The 19,675-nt window shown below is 34.9% G+C and overlaps 1 non-coding gene across 1 annotated transcript; it reads left to right on the plus strand.

Annotated features, from left to right (window-relative positions):
* Window positions 1-1,017: 1,017 nt before the first annotated feature.
* Window positions 1,018-1,121, plus strand: LOC114679173 (small nucleolar RNA U13). The gene has a single exon (XR_003730848.2). It is a non-coding gene; the product is annotated as a small nucleolar RNA U13 (small nucleolar RNA).
* Window positions 1,122-19,675: the final 18,554 nt, after the last annotated feature.

Raw genomic sequence — 19,675 nt, forward strand, 5'->3', positions numbered from 1 at the left:
TGACTAGTTTAAATAAATTGACTTGGTAAGCTATATTTGATCCCTTGTGCTTCATTACTTTTGATGAACTTAGACAGCAGCCATAACCCAGATCTTCTATCCATGGAGAAGTGTTGCTGAGGGCAGAGCAAATTGGACATGGTCAAGGGAGGAAGCCACGAGAAGATGTATTTTTTTCTTCTAATCATCTCAGGCAGTGAGTTCTCTAAAACTTGGAGTTCTCCAAAGATAGGTTGAACTTCCTAAGAAGTCTATTCATAATCCGTTGTTTGGAAAAGCACAACTAATTTAAATGTATATGGAAACTGCCAGAGCATCCTGGATCCAACTCACACAATTGAAGGGCAGGTGAGGTGGCCACATTCAGACACGCTATGTTTGCAAGAAGCAGGTGAGCCTCCAGCTCTGAAGAAGATAACCTAGATCAATTAATCACATAAAAATTAAAACATGCTCAAATATGCAACAATTCAGGAAGATATTAAGAAGATATTTCATAATATCTAAAAACTCTTTTGAAAAATGCACTTAACAAAATATAGCCACTCAATATGAAGATAAAAACAGTTGATTATTATTAAAATGACTTCAGAATAAAATAAAGACTAAATAAAAGTTGCAATTAAAGTTTTTGAATAGAATATAAATGTTATAAACCACAACAACACAGAAGTAACTAGATGACCGACAAAAAGAGATTAATGATCAGAGGCAGTGGTTCATGCCTGTAATCTCAGCACTTTGGGAGGCCAAAGCAGGAGGATCACTTGAAGTCAGGAGTTCGAGATCAGCCTAGGAAACATAGTGAGACTCTATCTCTACCAAAAAAAAAAAGAAAAAATACAAATATTAGCCAAGAATGTTGGCACACACCTGTAGTTCCAGCTACTCGGAAGGCTGAGATGGGAGAATCACTTGAGCCCAGGAAGGTCAAGGCTACAGTGAGCTACGATTGTGGCACTGTACTTCAGTCTGGGCAGTAGAGGGAGACCCTGTCTCAAAATCAACAACAACACAATCCTTTTGTAGTCTGTAAGTATGATGATTGGGTGTTCATGCTCAAGTGTGAGATGTGCCACCCTCATATCTTGTTATGACTTTGGCACATTACCTTTCTGACAAGAAAAAAATAAACAACAGCAGCAACAAAACAGATAGATGGAATGAGGAGGAAAAGGTGAAATATAACAATCTTAAGTTTATTGGTTGATACATCTTTCATAGTGGGTGTTATAAAACATTATTTCAAGGGAATAGCTCAAGAAAGAGAAGATGATATATTAGTTAAAGATATAATTGAGAATAACTACAAATAATAATATAGCCACCAAAATTCCAATGGTACAGTTTGGTGAATTCCTCATCTCAGTGGGAAATGTGAAACAGTATATTAATTATTCATTTTTACAGTAGAAATTTACATTCTTATAGATGCTGTCTAAAGTTGATAAAGGAATAAAAATTTAAGTAAATTACATCGAGTTATAAATTCACTGAGAAAAAAAATCAAACTTCCAAATTGGTAGGAAAAGCATGGACACACAAAAGTAAACAAAACACATCCATAGAGCAAAATATTAAAATCTAAAAAAGTATTGAAAACAGAAGGCATAAAACAAAATGGCAAAAAAATGATCAAATACATATGTCACATATAAATGTAAATAGTTTAAACATTAATATGTCAGTATAAATAGTATACAAGTAATATAAACAACATACAGATAAAAAATAAAACAACCATGTTGGATATACAAAATACATATGAACAATAAAGTGTTTGAAATGTTACAAGTGAAGGTGTGAGTAAAATATACCTGGAAAATATTACAAAAATCAGGAATTTAATGTTAATATCAGACTGCTAAACTCAGGTAGATAATATTAAATAAGACCAAAAAGACAACTTATATCAATAAGTGGTTCAATAACATCAGAATTTATAAATCAAAATAATAAGAAATACAAGAAAAAAAGATAAACGTAATAATAGTAAGAGACTCTAACTCCTAAAGTCAGTTCATGACAAAGTAGACAAACAGATCAGAAAAGAAGAGAATAGAAAGGACTTAAAGTAATTTAATTAGATGAATTGAACTTTATACTCTGAAGGCAGAGGATACGCCTTGCATTCTACCCTTGTAATGTTTTCTAAAACTAACCACATTATACTGCAAAATACCTTATAAAATATAACTAGTACATATACACGCTTTTAAATGCTCAAATTCATTCATTACTTTAAAAAACATACAAATTTAGATAAGATGTCATGTTTCACTTACATGATTGGAAAAGGTCATCATGTTTGGTGATATACAGCATTGTCAAAGTCATGGGGAAAAGAGACTATCATACACTGTTGATAGAAGTAAAATTTAGTGAGGTTCAGAAATATCTTACAAAATTTAAGTGATAGCCTTTTTTAACATAGAAATTGTATTTTAGAAATTTCACATCCAGTTATACTCATGTATGTACATAAAAATGTAATTAGTATGTTTATTGAGGTCTTGTTTGTAATAAAAGCAACTGGAAACCATCCAAATGTTTATTCACAAGAAACTTGTAAAATAAATATGTCATATCCATAGATCATAGGCTCATGTGAAAAGTTAGGCAAAAATTACTGTTAAAGGGAAATAAACAATGTTCAGGAAAGATCATGTAACATACCACCATGTTACAAACATTTGTATATGTACAGAACATTTCTCAAAGAACATGCACATGAAAACCAATGGTAGTTGCTCCTGGCGAAAGGACAGTCATTCTGTAGTTGGAAGGAAAGTTGCTCTTTATTGTATATACTTTTGTACTAATTTTTGTTAACCATGTCCCAATATTAAATTTGCAAAATTTTTTTTAAGTAAACAAGCAATAAGAGAGACACTGTACGTGCCCACGAGGCACTTACAGGATAATGGAGGATACAAACATTTACATGAAAATGACAATACAATATGAGAAATAAAATAGATTTTGTACAGATTAAGTGCAGAGGAAATGCCTAATTGTAATAGGGATTTTCTTACAAAAGAGAGGGAAAGTATTGTACAATGCCCCCCCCCACCCTTCTTTTTTTACTGTTAGCATACGACTTTCTAAGAAAACAGGCCTCATTTACCAACTTGAAACATGGGATTCAATGGTGCCTAGAACTGCTAGATTCTCATGAACAAAGGAAGCAAATGCAAGCAAAATCCAAGAGGAATTGTTACTAAATGAAATATGCCTTCTCCCTGTGGGGAAGAATCGTTCTTTAATACAGTCTTCTCTGATTATATTTTCCCATTCTCTCCTTTCATTTTGAGTCATCTTTCAGGCAGTGTTGAAAATTCTGTTCATGGTTTGCTGCTATCAATAATGAACGTAAAATATGTTCCATGAGTATGGTCATGGACTCTGTATTTTAAGTGAATTCTCCTGTCCTGGGTGATGATCTGTCCTGATGGCTCTGTGTCCTCTGTGGCACTGGCTTTGCCACTTAGGTGACACAATGGTGCAATGGTGGCGGTGCCATGGCAGTCAAGCTGAAGGCCATTTGCACAGTGTGACATGCCTCCTTGCTTTGTGCACTTCCAGTGGCTTTGATGATGTGATCATCAAATAGTCCATTGTTAGAAACAAGAGATCACTTCATCTTGACATGGACAAAAGGGGTGAATTACTGAAAAGCTTGAAGGAGTTAAGTTTCTCACAATAAATAAACAGCCTGGGAAGCACTGACAGCGATATAATCCTTTAGAAACACATTGATCTTTGGGTTTCTGTGCATTGTCTGCTAGAGTTCAGAATTCCACGCTTCTGGCAGAAAAAAATAATGGAATGTTTAAGTGTATGAAACATAATAGCTTATTCTAAGGGTGAAAGTATTGTGTTAGCAGGCCCCCATTTGACAGGATTTCCCTCAAAAGTTTCAGAACTCTCATGTTGAATTTGATGCCTTTAATGATAAAATGCATTTCAACTCCCACATCATTGCATTCCTGCACTATCACAAACAGATGCTTGATTGAATTTTGCACTACACGTCTCATTACTCTTTTTTCCTTGCAGTCTACCACTTAGTATCACCAATAAATATTTTAAACGGATTTACTATCTATATTTAGAGTTTATTGTTACTAAAGATAATTCTATGAATTAATATAGTCAAAATGAATAGGAAAAAAACCATTAGAAAAATCTATTAGACAAGTTCTCCAGTGGGCCCTTTAAATTTCTATTTGGTAAAAGTGGAAAATATCTACAACAGGAAATTCATATCATGTTTCACTATTTTCAACAAAAGCCTAAGAAAAAAGAAATATGGCCAGGCGCGGTGGCTCACGCCTGTAATCCCAGCACGTTGGGAGGCTGAGGCAGGTGGATCACAAGGTCAGGAGTTCAAGACCAGCCTAGCCAAGATGGTGAAACCCCGTCTCTACTAAAAATACAAAAATTAGCTGGGCGTGGTGGTGGGCGCTTGTAATCCCAGCTACTCGGGAGGCTGAGGCAGAGAATTGCTTGAACCCAGGAGGCAGAGTTTTCAGTGAGCCAAGATCGTGCCACTGCACTCCAGCCTGGGTGACAGAGTGAGACTCCATCTCAAAACTAAAATGAAATAGCTGGGATAAATAGAGATACACAAGTCTTCTGAGTGGAAATCACAATTATATCAACATTACATTCTATATTTCCAAAAATATTTTCACCTAAATGAAGGTTACAAAAAGGATAAATCATAACTTACAATTTTTAAATTCTATAGTTTAGTTCTGTCATTGATCTTTCATCCTATCATAATATTAGAAAGCTATTTCAATATGAAACTATACCTTTTTCTGTATTCCATAGCAGATAGAGTTTAGATGATGTTAAAAAAAATCAAATTGTTGCAATATTATTTTATCTTAATTTCAACTACCTCCTGAGAGCATATATTATGACAGTGCAAAGATTGTAATCTAAGCTGTGTGAAACAAAGATAAACTTTAAATTCATTCACATTAAGAATTTAGTTTAATACAATGATATAATAAATTCTTAGATTTTAATCCCTTTTTCAACTGAAATGATTTTACACTCATATTGAATTACTGTTTCACTAGAGAGATTTTACTAATGCTTATTTTTCTCTATCTGTATTTATATAACTTGTGAATTCTCTGCAACCGATTAATGATCCAAATTGGCTTTTCCCTGCCAAGATGTGTGCTATTTCCTTCTACCATGGACTGTTGTCTTCATAAAATGAAAAATCATTTTAATATTGACTTCAGTAAGACATACTAAGACAAATGGCCCCTGAATAATAATGTTAGGCTTTTCAAAGCCAAATGGAAATGAATTTCAGATCATCTTCTGTTTGTGATTATTGGCACCAGTGCTCTTCCCATTAATACAGGTAATAAGAGCTAAATCTACTTTTCCTTAAGTAAATCAAAGGTAGTGGTTTATATCAAGGTTTTTTCCAAGTTTATTTGGTTTCTGTTCCCACTCAATCATTAATCTATACTTTCTGACAAATATTTAGCTCAAGATCAATTTCCTGTCTTCCTGCTATAAAAACCCTGTTCAGCTTGGTATTCCCCATACCTCACCGAGCGCCTTGCCAGTAGTTTATGCATAGCTGCGTAACTACCAGCATACATGCCAGTCAATGTTCTAAGCTCTACATGATTCACTGATTGAATATTCACAACAAGGAGAATTAATGGTAAGAACTATTATTATCCTCATTTTACAAGTGACAAAACAGAGGCTAAAGATTTGTCCAAGGTCATAAACTAGGAAGTGGAGAAGTCAGCCTTTACGTTCAGGCAGTCTGACTCCAGATCCTGTGTTCCTAACCACTAAGGTATGCATTCTCAAAAATATTAATTTTATACAACTGACTGATTTCATTGAGTACTTTCACAGATAGCATGACCAAAATGCTGAAGGGGAGAAGAAAAAACTTGCTTGACCAGTGATATCTAATAAGTCAACACAGCGGTCCCCAACCCTTTTAGCACCAGGAACTGGTTTCAGGGAAGACAATTTTACCATGGACGGGGATGGGGGATGGTTTGGGGATTAAACTGTTCCACCTCAGATCATCAGGCATTAGATTCTCTTAAGGAGTGCATGGCCTAGATCCCTTCCATGTGCAGTTCACAATAGGGTTCTGACTCCTATGAGAATCTAATGCCTGCTGATCTGACAGGAGGTGGAGCCCAGATGGTAGGGCTTGTCCGCCCACTGCTTACCTCTTGCTATGCAGCCTGGTTCCTAACAGGCCACAGGCCAGTACAGATCTACGATCTAGGGATTGGGATTGGGGACTCCTGGCCTAACAGATGGGGGAGTTACATTACTTTCTTGTTCATCTGCTAATTTGTTTTGTGTTTGTTTGTGGTGCTATGAAGAAATACACGAGACTGGGTAATTTATAAATGAAAGAAAAAAAAGAAAACTCAGAACAGGAAAGTATCAAAAACACAGTACAAACCATTTGAGGGCCTAAAGATATGAGACTATAGACTGGAGATGCTCCACTGAGTGTAAAGCATAATCAATGAAGGAAAAGAAAGCCTCTTATCAAAGCACATCACTGTGAAATATCAGAACATGAGCAATTAAAAGATAAACTTGAAAGTTTCCCAGAGAAATAATAAAGCCAGATAGAGAATGACATTGCGCTTGTCAACAGAATATTGGAAGGGATAAAGCAATAGAAAAATGCTTTTAAGATTCTAAGGGATAATGATTGTTGATTTAAAATTTCATGTCTTCATACCTCACTAATAATCAAGTGTGAGAGTAGGATAAATATATTTTCAGATATGTAAGTTCTGAGAAGAATTCTCCACCAGGCATCTACTTTTAGTAATCTACAGAAGGATGTGTTTTGCCAAAACGAGCTGGTGGACTAGGAAACAAGAAGCCATGGGGTCTAGGAAGCACGGGATCCAATATAGAAATATCAGGAAAATATTAAAGAAAGTCCCAGGACAATAACCATAGGAGCAAGTCGACAGACAGTGTCTAAAATAAAAAATTCAAAAAGCAGCAGAAAAAAATATTATTTAGAGACAATAAAGATAATTATTAGAAGAAAGAACTAAGGTATTTAAACTGATTGCTTCTGGGGAGTGGGATTTAAGAATAGAAAGGCTAGGCTTGCCTCTTTTCCTCATAAGCCTACACATGAAAGCTTTGATTTTTAAGCTTCTTGTATGACTTTATGAAAATTAACTTATTCAGTGAAGTATACCTATAAAATATAGAAATAAAATCAATGTGGAGTGGAATTAGTGAAGGTGCAAAAAGAAAATATAGAAAGTTTGATTAATTCAATTGAGAATGAGAAAGAAGGAAAAAGAAGCATAGAAAACTGGTAGAGACAAAAGCACAAAATAAGATTATAGAAATAAATCTAAAACAAAAATAATAATAAAATGAATTAAACTTGCCAGAAAAAAGACAAAGAGCTTTATATTGTATAAAATAATAAAATCCAGCTCTGTGCTATTTAAAAGACGTACTTAAAAGGGCCAGGTGCAATGGCTCACACCTGTAATCCCAGCACTTTGGGAGGCTGAGGCGGGCAGATCACCTGAGGCCAGGAGTTTGAGACCAGCCTGGCCAATAAAGCGCAACCCTGTCTCTACTAAAAATGCAAAAATTGCATACATAAAATTTAATTGAAAGGAAAATATAAATACATATGTTAGGGAAAAAATTGCCTATATAGAGTAAGGATTTAACCTTTACTAAATGCCAGGAGACAGAGGTTACAGTGAGTTGAGATAGTGCCACTGCACTCCAGCCTGGGTGACAGAGCAAGACTCCATCTTAAAAAAAAAAAAAAAAAAAAAAAGACATACTTAAACATAATGACACAGAATAATAGAAATTTCAAAGATGGAAAAGCAAACACTAACCAAAAGAAGTTTGTTGCTATTACATTAATTTCAAACAAAATAGACTATAAGGGAAAAGATTTATGAGGGATAACTGAATTCTAACATGTGACTAAATAAACAGTTTACCTGTAAGCCATAATTCTGAATCCATGTGAACAAGATAGCTTCAAACTATGTAAAGAAAATTTGAAGATTTCCACAAAAAGTAGAAAATGTCAAATGTTGGGAAACATGTAACACATTTAAAAAATATAATTAACCATCTTGGACGTGTGTGTGTGTGTGTGTGTGTGTGTACATAGCATAGATATAGGAATAGATATGGATAAGAATATGGATTTATTTGTTTGTATCTTTATACATAGTATATTGAACTATCAAGCTTGTTGCAAAGTGCAAGGAGAAACTAAGTAATCTTTCAACTTTTAAAGACTTTGCTCCTGAATGAAATATTGACAAGTTTTATAGCTCTTCTAATCATTTTCATGTAATAAAATACAGCATAGTCAAATATAAACCCTACATTCTCACCCAATTTTAGATGATTCTCCATCCCCAGCTCAGTTCATATGTGCTCAAAAACTTACAATGAGAAAGCAGGACGTGGTTGGCTTCTTTCCTCCTTTTTGGTACACTCCCTTCTCACTTCCTGGATGTGCTTTTGGTCAATGGGGAGAGAAGGAAGGATATAAAAGGGATGTTAAGGAGAAAACAATTTTTCCAGGCTCACAGGGTCACAATCTGGTATGAAGCTTTGCTTTGTATTCCAGTGCTCTTTCTTTTAAAGGCAGTTTTGTGAAAAACTGTGAAAGAGCCCGTAGTATTGCTTATGCATACGGCTTACAAATCCTAAGCTTAGATACTAGCTTCTAGCAGCGCACCTTACTGTTGTGGCTACCTATTCTCCTAAGTAATACTCTTGGGTGGTACATTCCTCCTCAGTAGCCATAAAATCTTGAGAGAAATATGCATTCACTTTTGCCCTAACAGACTATGAAAGTGCAGTCCATTTCTAGGCAGATCACTTTGGCTCTCACTTTTAGAATGTATTTATTCATGAACCCCGTACCCATTACTGTGTCCTCAAATTCCAGGGAGCATCTGTCTTGCTCTTTGATTGTTTCTGCCAATATGTGTCCCTGGCTGTGAGAGTAGCATTAGCACCACATCTAGATGGAGATAAGAAACATCATGATTCTCCAACTTTCTCTTTAAAGAAATACTGTACTTCTTTTCTGCTTCTTTATCATCCCATAACTAGTTCTTTAGGCTGGTTTCATACAGCATTTGAAGTGAAGGATGATTTAAGTTTTGTAAACCCAGTCTCACATTATCTTAGAATGCCAAGCAAAAATGCACATTGACAAGCTGAGAATTTAGCTGAAACATCGAGATAACAAAAAAGTCACAGCTAAAATCTTGTATCTTTCTCTCACACATGCACACATACACGCCCCTGTACCCAAAATTTGAACCTTAAAAAAACCCAACATAATGTAGACCCATTCTTGTATCTCAATGTAACAAAATTAGAAATCAAAAAAAGGATAAAATCCTCATGCAATTGGAAGTTTAAAACAGTTTTAAATAAGTCATAAATCAAAGAAGATAATGGAAATTAGAAAATAATTAGAACAGAATTACCAAAAAATCCCTATGGATCAAAAGTTGTGACCTAAAATTTAATTTAAAGGAAAATATAAATACATATGTTAGGGAAAAAATTACCTATATAGAGTAAGGATTTAATCTTTCCTAAATGCCAGTAAGATGTTGCTTATAGATTTTGTTGTATTAGATCATGTATATTCTTTGTGTCTTTTTAGAAAGCAATTCATTCCTTTTAAAAAATTTTAATTTATGAGGATCTCTAAAGTAATTTCTTATTCTTCGCATGGTTAAAATGAAAACAGACTATTCTCCAATACTGCGATACTGCAATGACGTATTTATATTACTAAAGTAAGTAATTCATTAAAAGCAATTTATTCTCTTTTTATTCTCAGGTACACATATTAGGGTAAATTTCCTGCATTTCAATTGATCTTTAAAAAAAATGAGGAAAATTCAGGGTCTTAAGAATAAAGTGCTAGCAATAACTATCAAGTGCTGAAAGCAGAGAAAGAAAAATATATATTATTTTAAAAGCTTTGAGCTCCCTCTAATGGCCTCTGGTAAAATTCCCAGAAGCAATAAGACAACTTCAATTAAGTAATAAATCTCCAATAAAGATGTTTTAAGAACATCTTCGAAATGTTGAGATTGCTGTTTCACTTTAAGTAGAGCATTCATTGTGGGGAAAAACTGAGCATATCCAAATGTTGCTGTGGGAATGTCCTTTCCTGTCTACCTGTTACCCTGTTACTGACGAGAGACTCATTTTCTCTCCACCTGGTGGATGTTTACAAAAATGACACAAAGATATTTCCAAACTAAGAGATTAAATTATTGCAATCAGAGAATTTAGATAGCACTTGTTGAGGCTCCTGATATGATTTAGTCTAACCTGTCATTTTGTGCTAGAGGAAATACAACAAACTTATGACTGTGTCACGGTCCAGGGCACAGGCTCACCAAAACACTGAAGCAAATTTTAGGACTATGGAACAATTTCCTTCACTCTACACCTTACCTTCTCCTTAATAGGGTTCCGTACAACAACAGGAATTACAGTGGAAAGAACTGCAAACCTCAGCAATGATTTAAGAAGTCACCAGGGAAATCCAAAGACAACAGAGGAGACAAAAACAAGGACACCACAGGAAACTTTAGCCTCTGACACTTAGAGTTACTGAAAAGAGGAAACACAGTGAAACTCCTAGTCATATAAAACCTCACACTAAAGACATAAAACCTCACACTAAAGACATAAAACATATAAACCGTAAAACCTCACACTGAGGACATGTTTATCTCAGTTTTTTTTTTTTTACCCAGTTCTTCATACTTAGCTTTCATCAAAAAATTACAAGGCATGAAAAAAGATGAAAACCACAGTGTGAAGAGACAGAGCAGACCTTGCAACTAGACTCATATATGGCAGAAATTTTAAAATTATCAGACTGGGAATTTGAAAGAATTCTGAGTGATATGCTAAGGGTTCCAATGGAAAAAGTGGACAACATGCAAAAATTGATGGGTAGTGTAAATACAAACATGAAAACTCTATGAAAGACTCAAAAGGAAATGCTATTACACAAATTAAAAATCCTGCAATAGAAGGGAGGAATGCCTTTGATTACTTATCAGTAGATGGACATGGCTGAGAAAAGAATCAGCAAAATTAAAAATATATCAGTAAAAACATCTCAAACTGAAAAGCAAAGAGAAAAAATAATGAATAAAAACAGAATAGAATACCCCCAAATTGTGGGACAATTACCAAAGGTATAAATACATATAATGAGAATACCAGAAGGAGAAGAAAGAGAAAGAAACAGAAGCAACATTTGAAGCAATAATGACAGAGAATTTTCTCCAAATTAATAAGAGACACGTAACCACAGATTCAGGAAGCCCAGAGAACACAAAGCAGGATAAATATCCCCCCAAAATCTCCACATAGGCAAATCACATTTAAACCACAGAAAAGCAAAGACAAAAATAAGCCAGAGGGAAAAGAAGCCAGAGGAAAAAGAAACCCACCTTACTTATAGAGAAGGAACAATGATAATTACATCAGGCTTTTAGGTAGAAACCATGTGGGGCCCAGCATGGTGGCTCACATCTGTAATCCTAGCATTTTCGGAGGCTGAGATGAGAGGATCACTTGAGTTCAGTTCAGGACCAGCTTGGCCAACATGGAGAAACCCCATCTCTACAGAAAATACAAAAATTAGCCAGATGTGGCACACACCTTTAATCCCAGCTACTCAGGTAGCTGGGAAGCACAAGAATCACTTGAACCTGGGAGGCAGAGGTTGCAACGAGCTGAGATCATGTCACTGTACTTCAAGCTGGGTGACAGAGGGAGACCTTGTTTCAGAAAGAAAGAAAGAAAGAAAGAAAGAAAGAAAGAAAGAAAGAAAGAAAGAAGGAAGGAAGGAAAGAAGGAAGGAAGGAAGGAAAGAAAGAAAGAAAGAGAGAGAAAAAGAGAGAGAGAGAAAGAGAAGAAGGAAGGAAGAAAGGAAGGAAGGAAGGAGAAGGGAAGGGAGGGGAGGGGAGGGGAGGAGAGGGAAAGGAATGGAAGGAAGTGGGGGAGGGAAGGGGAGGGGAGGGGAGGGGGAAGGGAGAAAGAAATAAAGAAAGAAAGAAGGAAAGAAAGAGAAATCACATAAGTGAGAAGACAGTGGTGCATAATATTTAAAGTGTTGAAACAAGAAAAACCAACCTAGAATTCTGTACCCAGCAAAATTATCTTTCAAAAGTGAAGTAGAAATAAATAATTTCTCAACAAATTTAAAAAATGGGGAATTTGTATCCAGTAGACCTGTTGAGCACGAAATATTTTGAAAGTCTTTCAGAAAGAAGGAAAATCATATAGGTCAGTAACTCTAATTTACATAAAGAAAGGAAGAGCATTAGAGAAGAAATAAATGAAAGCAAAATAAAATATTTTAATTTTCTTAGTTGATTTAATAGATAACAGTTTATTCTAAAGAATAACAGCAATATTGTACTCAGTTTGGGGATAGGGAAATGAATAATAGTAATGTTGTAAGGGATGGGAGGAAAACATTGGGAATTTGCATTACTTGTGAAGTGGTGTAGTGTTATTTGAAAGTGTACATGGGTTACTTGTAATTGTAAATTGTTAACTCTAGGACAACCACTAAAATATAAAAAAGAAAGCATAATTTATTTGCAAAGACAGGAGAGAAATGGAATTGTATAAAATGTTTATCTAAAATCACATAAGACAGAAAAAGAGTGGAAGACAAAAAAAGGAAACAAAAAATAAGAACACTTAACAAAAAATAAGAGCAACAAATAGAAAACAGTAACTGTTATGGTAGATATTAATCCAATTATACCAATAACCATATGAAACATCATTGTCTAAATATATCACTTAGAAATATGCTGGCTAGAAACACAAAAATCAGGCCGGGAGCGGTGGCTCATGCCTGTAATCCCAGCACTTTGGGAGGCTGAGGCGGGTGAATCACAAGGTCAGGAGATCAAGACCATGGTGAAACTCCGTCTCTACTAAAAATACAAAAAATTAGTCAGGTGCGGTGGCAGGCGCCTATAGCACCAGCTACTCGGGAGGCTGAGGCAGGAGAATAGCATAAACCCGGAAGGCGGAGCTTGTAGTGAGCCGAGATCGCACCATTGCACTCCAGCCTGGGCGACAGAGCAAGACTCCGTCTCAGAAAAAGAAAGAAAGAAGAAAGACAAAAACCATTTGGTCCTACTTGTATGAGGAATCTAAAATAGTCCAACTCATAGAAGCTAAAAGTAGAATGATGGTTGCCAGGGGCTGGTTTGGGGTGGGGTTGGGGTCTGGCGAGGTATTCATTAAAGGATGCAAGTTTCAGTTATGCAAGATGACTAAGTCCTAGATTTCTACTGTATAATATAGTGCCTATAGTTAATACTGTATTATGTTAAGTGTTCTTATTGCACGCGCGCGCACACACACACACACACACACAAATAATAACAAATAAAATATGTGGGAGGAAAAATGAATGAATGAATAAATAAATAACCATTTAATTTACAGAGTATCACAACAGATTAAAAACAAGACCCAACTATATGTTGTCTACAAGAAACCTACTTAAAGACACAGATAGATTAAAAATAAAGAAATCGGGAAAGATAACCATGCTAATACTAATCATAAGAAAGCCGAAGTAGCTATATTAATGTCATTCAAAGCAGATTTTTAAGAGCAAGAAATGTTGTCAGGGATAAAGAGATATATTACATAATGATAAAGGGGTCATATGTCCAAGAAGACATAACAATTCTTAATGTATATGCACCTAACAACGCAACATCAAAATGTGTGAGCCAAAAACTGACAGAACTGCAAGGAGAAATAAATGAGTCTACTATTGCAATTAGAGACTTCAACGTCCCTCTATTAGTAATTGGCAGATCCAGCAAGCAGAAAATCATTAAGGACATAGTTGAATGGAACAGCACCATCAATCAACTGAATCTAAATTGACATTTATAGAATATTTCAGCAACAGCAGAATACAGATTCTTCTCAAGCTCACATGGAACGTTTACCAAGAAAACCCACATTCTGGGCCATAAAATACACCTTAACAAATTTAGAAGAATAGAAGTTATTAAAAGTATACTCTCAGACCACAATAGAATTAAATTAGAAATTAATAACAGAAAAATACTGAGAAAATCCCAAAATGCTTGAGATTAAACAATATACTTCTAAATAATATGAGGGTCACAGAAGTCCTAAGGAATACTGAAAATATTTTGAACTAAATAAAATAAAAATACAACTTATAAAAATTTGGGGAATGCAGCAAAGGAAGTGCTCAAAGGAAATTTGTAGCATTGAATGCAAACATCAGAAAAGAAGAAAGATCTAAAATCAATATAAGGCTTCCACCTTAAGAAAGTAGCAAAAGAAGGGCAAATTTAATCCAAATTAAGCAGAAGAAAAGAAATCATAAACATAAGAGCAGAAATTAATGGAATTCAAAATGGGAAATCAATAAAGAAAAATGATGAAATTAAAAGCTTGTTTTTTGAAAAGATCAATAGAATGATAAAGCTCTAGCCAGGCTAACTAAGGAAAAATGAGAGAAGATACAAATTACTAATACAGAAATGAAAGATAGGGCATCATTCCTGATTTCATGGGCATTAAAAGATAATAAAGGAATATTAGGAACAACTCTATGACCACAAATTGGATAACCTAGATGAAATGGACCAGTTCCTTGAAAGACACAGTCTACTTCTTAAAAGTGTAACTCTTAGGATTCAACAATGAGAAAATACACAATCAAATTAAAAAATAGGCAAAAGGTCTGAACAGACACATCATCAAAGAAAATATATAGATGGCAAATAAACATCTGAAAAGATGCTCAATATCATATGTTATTAGGGAATTGCAAACTAAAACAATATTGAGATATCACTACCACCTACAGAATGGCTAAAATCCACGACATTGACAACACCAAATGCCAGCAAGGATGTGGGGGCAACAGGAACCCTCATTCAAAGTTGGTGAGAATGCAAAATGGCACAACTGCTTTGGAAGACAGTTGGGTAGTTTCTTCCAAAGCTAAACATGCTCTTACCTTTCAATCCAACAGTCATGCTCTTTGATATTTGCCCAGAGGAACTGAATACTTCTATATACACAAAAACGTGTAAATTAATGTTTACAGCAGCTTTATTCATAATTGTTAAAACTTGGAAGCAACCAAGATGTCCTTCAATAGGCTAATGCATAAGCAAACTGTTACAGAGTTATGCAATGGACTATTTTCCAGTGATATAAAAAACGAGCCATCATGTCATGAAAAGACATAGAGGAACATGAAATGCATATTACCAAGTGAAGGAAACCAGCCTGAAAAGACTACATAGTGTATAATGCCAAGTATACGACATTCTGGAAAAGGCGAAACTATGGAGACAATAAAAAGACCAGTGGTTTCCAGGCATTCAGGGTGAGGGAAGGAGGAATGAATGGTTGAAATATAGGGAAATTTGGGGGCAGTGAAACTATTTTGTACCATATTATAATGGTGGATATATGAATCATATCTTTGCAAAAACCCATAGAATTGTACAACACACAGAGGGAACCTTAATGTAAACTATGTATTTTAGTTAATAATAATGCATCAACATTAGTTCATTAATTGTAACAAATTTACTACACTAATGCAAGATGTTAATAATATGAGAAACTGTGATTGGGGTGATAAACAGAAACCCTCTGTATCTTCTGACTATTTTTTCTGTAAACCTAAAACGGGTCTGAAAAAAATGATTAATTAAATAAGCAAGAGAGAGAGGGTTTTGGAGCCTAACAAAGATTCAAATCCTGATTCTGTCATTTATAATTTGTGTGGGCTTCTGCCCTTACATTTTAGACATTGATTTTTTTTCTCATCAAAAAATAAAGATCAAAATATTTACCTCCTAGAATTATTCTGGATTTGAGTGAGCTAATACATGAGAAGCTCCCGAGAGAGCCTGGTACACGGTAGACACTCAGCATTTATTAACTCTTCCAGCTTTCCCTTTCTTTATGAACATTAGTGCTTGATAGTTACTAAACAATGTAGGAGAAGATGAGCAAGAAATCGCCAGGAGCAGTAGCAGAAGCAAAAGTGTAGTTGAAGATGTCGGAGATGATCTAACAAGATCAACTCTTGGGGCTGCATAACACAAAAAACATTCCTGTCGAGAGACTACTGTGAACAAGAGAATATATTGAGCAAATGAGGCATTGAACTGCATTGACATTTATACACTATGTGGCATTTGAAAAACAGCAGGCAGGTACATTGTGAACTGACACTTCATCTTTGAATATTCCCCTCTCTGAGCATACTTATGTAGTGCTGCCCAACATAATGTTGTAAAATGGTGGAAAGGTTTTTGTCCACTGTCCAATATAGCAGGCATTCACCAAACATAGCTAATTAGCACTTGAAATGTGGCTAGTATGACTGAATAACAAATTTATTTTATTGTATTATGTTTTAATTTAAATTTAAGTAGTCATATGGGGCTGGTAGCTGTCAAACTGGACAGTTTAGACAGTCTTCAAAAAAATGATAAGCACATAGAAAGGAAAATCAGAAAATAACTTGACATGAAAGAAAATGAGGACATAACATAATGAAACTCACAGGATGTAGCTAAAGCAGTGCTTAGAAGGAAATGTATAGCTGTAAATACTTATATTAAGAAAGAAGAAAGGCCTCAAATCAACAACTTAACATTTCACCTAAGACAGTAGAAAAGAAAACTAAATGCAATGCAAACATGGAAGAAAATTAGGATTAGAGCAGAAATTAATGAAACAGGGCCCAGAAAAACAATGAAGAAAATCAACAAAACCAGAACTTTGTTTTTTGAAAGAATAGACAACATTGACAAACCTTTAGCTAAACTCACCAAAGAAAAAAAGAGGAGACTTAACTTACTAAAATCAGAAATGAAACAGAGGACATTACCTTACATAAATAAAAAGGATTATGAAGGAATACTATGAACAGATAATAACAAGTGTTAACAAGGATTTGGAGTAATTGGAACTCTCATATTGCTGGTGGAAACATAAAACGTTGTAGCCATTTATGAAAACAGACCGACAGTTGCTAAAAAGATTTGACATTGAGTTACTCTATGATCCAGCAATTAGACTCTGAAGTGTATACACAAGAGAAATGAAAACACATGTCCACATAAAAACTTGTATATGAATGTTCACAACACCCTTATTCATAATAACCAAAAAGTAGAAACAACGCAAATGCCCATCAGTTGATGAATGGATATGTAAAATGTGTGTCATTCATACAATAGGATATTTTTCATCAATAATAAGAAATAAAGTACCGATACACGAATAAATTTTGAAAATATGTTAAGTGATAGATGCCAGTCATAAAGGGCCCCGTATTGTCTGATTCCATTCATTTGAAATAGGTAAATTGGAAAGGCAAATCTGTAGCAATGGAAAGCAGATTAATAGTTGCCTAGAACTAGGGGTGAGGTCTGCTAGGGGTATGGGCAAATGATGACTAAGGGGAATAGGGATTCGTTTTATGGGTGGTGAAAATGTTCTAAAATTGATTACAGTGATGGATGCACAACTCTGAATATACTAAAGCCATTGGATTGTATACTTTAAATGGATGAGTTGTATGTCAACTGTACATCTTTTTTTTTTTTTTTTTTTGAGACGGAGTCTCGCTCTGTCACCCAGGCTGGAGTGCAGTGGCCGGATCTCAGCTCACTGCAAGCTCCGCCTCCCGGGTTTACGCCATTCTCCTGCCTCAGCCTCCCAAACTGTACATCTTATAGCTGTAATTTAAAAAAAAAGAACAAGCAAAGTGGAAGGAGCAATACTTCAGGCACTAACAATTTACAAAACTGTAGCTTCAGCAGTGGTTGTGCTTTGTTTCTGGGGTTCCTAGAAAACCCAACACCATGTGTTCATAATAAAGTTTCCAGGTTTCCCTGGGCCAGCCCAATCCCACTTTGTTAATTTCCTACTAACCTTCAACCTAATCTCACCCTCAACCATCCAAGCACACAGGAATTGAACCTGCATATGGAGTCTCATGAAACAGTCAATACTTTTTTCATTTTGAGGAAAAAAATTTCTATTTTCTACTGCTGAAATTAAATTCACATTGCTTAACGTTTTGTCAAATTTGGATTTGATGATCACAATAACATGGTGGTACAGTTGAAGTTTTGATTTGATCATTATTCTTCCAAAGATAACATGGATGCAAAATTTCATTTTTTAAATTTGTTTTGACTTTTAAAAATGCTTACACAGTCAAGGTTTTATGTTAGAATTTTGTACAAGTAGGATTTTTTTTTTTTTTTTTTTTTTTTTTTTTTACTGATTTTTAGTTAATTCTTTAAGGAGGAATAAAATCTCATGGCAAAATCAGACTATTGGAGTGTCTGGCAGGAGCAGTTACAACAGTTGCCAAGATCTTTTTATGTCTGAAAACCAGAACAATTACCCTTAATATTGTAGTTTCATATTCTTACATCTTTGGCTGCTTGATGTGTTTTTCCAGCCAAAACCAGTTGTTGGTGAGTAATGTAAGAAATTTGTTTTTTACTTCCCTCAAGCACTGTTCCTCTCTGCAGTGGAATGGTAATCAGTCCTAACACCTTATTCATGTTTAATCTATATACGTTCCAGTGAGCACACCACTCCTGTCTATTGTTCTTTCTGATAGATGTTTCTAGTTATATAGAGCTTTACCTTGCCTATATTCAGGTAGAAGGGTTCTGATATTCATAAATGAAGAAGGCCCACACACACACAAAGACAGAATTCATATCTCAAAGAAGGCAAAATATTTGCAACATGCATTGCATATATAGGTCTAATTTTCTTATGGTGTGAAGATCTCCCATAAACTAATTTTTAAAAATCAATAAGATAATGTAAGATGGAGATCACAGAAAAAGAAGCACAAATAACCTTAAACACATCAAATAATTTTACTCTTAATATGATAAATACACCTGTAAATTAGCAAAGATTCAAATCTTTGATAACAAACTATAGTTGGAGAAGAAGTAGGGAAGCAGGCACTCATACTTCACTGGTGAGAGTATAAACTGGTATGACATGAATGCAGAATGATTTGGCAATATCCACTGAAATTCCAAAGACACATATCATTTGATCAAACAACTCTACTTTTAAGAACTTATTCTACAGATAATACTTGCACATGTGTAAAGTGAGACATATCTAAGTAGAGTCAATATAGCATTTCTGGGATTAGCAAAAGATTAAAATGAACTAAATATTCAGAATTAATACAAGTTAAATAATTGGCAATCTACTCTATCCATGGAAGGTTTAGGTAAAGAGGTAGTAGAGTTGAAAGTTGAATGGGACCATGTTAGTACAATCTGAAATCTAAGCTAAAGGATTTGGACTTTATCCGGTAGTCAAGTGAGGGAAATCAAAGTTTTCAAGAAAGTATCATGTGGTCAGCCTGGTGGTGGTATGCAGAAATCTGAGTTGGGGTTAAGAGTTCCAGCACAGGCCTTAAATTGGCACCAGAGCTGTAAGGATAGTAAAGCCACGGATGCACGAGGCCATAGAAAGCTTCACAGTTTCA

The sequence above is a fragment of the Macaca mulatta genome, chromosome 6 (assembly GCF_049350105.2).
Source record: "Macaca mulatta isolate MMU2019108-1 chromosome 6, T2T-MMU8v2.0, whole genome shotgun sequence".
NCBI lineage: Eukaryota > Metazoa > Chordata > Mammalia > Primates > Cercopithecidae > Macaca > Macaca mulatta.